This window comes from Sardina pilchardus, chromosome 9 (genome assembly GCF_963854185.1).
Source record: "Sardina pilchardus chromosome 9, fSarPil1.1, whole genome shotgun sequence".
Classification (NCBI taxonomy): Eukaryota; Metazoa; Chordata; class Actinopteri; order Clupeiformes; family Clupeidae; genus Sardina; species Sardina pilchardus.
The window spans coordinates 871,521-874,020 of NC_085002.1; the positions used below are offsets into that span (position 1 = coordinate 871,521).

General features: G+C 49.0%; 1 protein-coding gene across 1 annotated transcript in view; it reads right to left on the reverse strand.

Moving 5' to 3' along the window:
* olfml3b (olfactomedin-like 3b) overlaps positions 1 to 2,500 on the reverse strand; it is a 16,500-nt gene that overhangs the window by 7,379 nt on the left and 6,621 nt on the right.

Genomic DNA, 2,500 nt, shown 5'->3' on the forward strand with positions numbered 1-2,500 from the left:
AGGGAGAGAGGGATGAGAGAGGGATGAGAAGAGAGGGATGAGAGAGGGATGAGAGAGAGAGTGATGAGAGGAGAGAGGGATGAGAGAGAGAGAGAGATGCGGTCCTGAGGAGAGAGGGATGAGAGAGAGAGAGAGAGAGAGGGATGAGAGAGAGAGGGAGAGAGGGATGAGAGAGGGATGAGAGAGAGAGAGAGAGAGAGAGGGATGAGAGCGAGAGAGAGGGATGAGAGGAGAGAGAGAGGGATGAGAGGAGAGAGATACGGTCCTGAGGAGAGAGAGAGAGAGAGAGGGATGAGAGAGAGAGAGAGGGATGAGAGGAGAGAGATGCGGTCCTGAGGAGAGAGGGATGAGAGGGATGAGAGAGAGAGGGATGAGAGAGAGAGGGAGAGAGGGATGAGAGAGGGATGAGAAGAGAGGGATGAGAGAGGGATGAGAGAGAGAGTGATGAGAGGAGAGAGGGATGAGAAGAGAGGGATGAGAGAGAGAGAGAGATGCGGTCCTGAGGAGAGAGGGATGAGGAGAGAGGGATGAGAGAGAGAGGGATGAGGAGAAAGGGATGAGGAGAGAGAGAGGGATGAGGAGAGATACGGTCCTGAGGAGAGAGAGAGGGATGAGAGAGGGATGAGAAGAGAAAGAGAGGGATGAGGAGGGAGAGAGGGATGAGAAGAGAGGGATGAGAGAGAGAGAGGGATGAGGAGAGATACGGTCCTGAGGAGAGAGAGAGAGTGATGAGAGAGGGATGAGAAGAGAGAGAGAGGGATGAGAGAGGGATGAGAAGAGAGAGAGGGATATGAGAGGGATGGGAGAGATGCGGTCCTGATGAGAGAAAGAGTAGAGTCTACGCGTAGGTGTGGTGTGACTGCTTTCAGACATAGGTGTGTGTGTGTGTGTGTGTATAAGGATACGTGAGTGTGTGTGTGTGTATGTGTTGAAATTAGCTCTTCCACTACTCCCCTCCTAGTGTTGAACTCAGCTCTTACACTACTCCCCTCCTAGTGTTGAACTGAGGTCTTACACTACTCCCCTCCTAGTGTTGAACTCAGCTCCTACACTACTCCCCTCCTAGTGTTGAACTGAGCTCTTACACTACTCCTAGTGTTGAACTGAGCTCTTACACTACTCCTAGTGTTGAACTCAGCTCTTACACTACTCCTAGTGTTGAACTGAGCTCTTACACTACTCCTAGTGTTGAACTCAGCTCTTACACTACTCCCCTCCTAGTGTTGAACTGAGCTCTTACACTACTCCCCTCCTAGTGTTGAACTGAGCTCTTACACTACTCCCCTCCTAGTGTTGAACTGAGCTCTTACACTACTCCTAGTGTTGAACTGAGCTCTTACACTACTCCTAGTGTTGAACTGAGCTCTAACACTACTCCTAGTGTTGAACTCAGCTCTTACACTACTCCCCTCCTAGTGTTGAACTGAGCTCTTACACTACTCCCCTCCTAGTGTTGAACTGAGCTCTTACACTACTCCTAGTGTTGAACTCAGCTCTTGCACTACTCCTAGTGTTGAACTCAGCTCTTACACTACTCCCCTCCTAGTGTTGAACTCAGCTCTTACACTACTCCCCTCCTAGTGTTGAACTCAGCTCTTACACTACTCCTAGTGTTGAACTGAGCTCTTACACTACTCCCCTCCTAGTGTTGAACTCAGCTCTTACTCCCCTCCTAGTGTTGAACTGAGCTCCTACACTACTCCCTCCTAGTGTTGAACTGAGCTCTTACACTACTCCCCTCCTAGTGTTGAACTCAGCTCCTACACTACTCCCCTCCTAGTGTTGAACTGAGCTCTTACACTACTCCTAGTGTTGAACTCAGCTCTTGCACTACTCCTAGTGTTGAACTCAGTTCTTACACTACTCCCCTCCTAGTGTTGAACTCAGCTCTTACTCTACTCCTAGTGTTGAACTCAGCTCTTACACTACTCCTAGTGTTGAACTGAGCTCTTACACTACTCCCCTCCTAGTGTTGAACTCAGCTCTTACACTACTCCCCTCCTAGTGTTGAACTCAGCTCTTACACTACTCCTAGTGTTGAACTGAGCTCTTACACTACTCCCCTCCTAGTGTTGAACTGAGCTCTTACACTACTCCTAGTGTTGAACTGAGCTCTTACACTACTCCCCTCCTAGTGTTGAACTCAGCTCTTACACTACTCCCCTCCTAGTGTTGAACTCAGCTCTTACACTACTCCCCTCCTAGTGTTGAACTTAGCTCTTACACTAGTCCCCTCCTAGTGTTGAACTCAGCTCCTACACTACTCCCCTCCTAGTGTTGAACTGAGCTCTTACACTACTCCTAGTGTTGAACTCAGCTGTTACTCTACTCCTAGTGTTGAACTCAGCTCTTACACTACTCCTAGTGTTGAACTCAGCTCTTACACTACTCCTAGTGTTGAACTGAGCTCTTTCTCTACTCCTAGTGTTGAACTGAGCTCTTACACTACTCCCCTCCTTGTGTTGAACTCAGCTCTTACACTACTCCCCTCCTAGTGTTG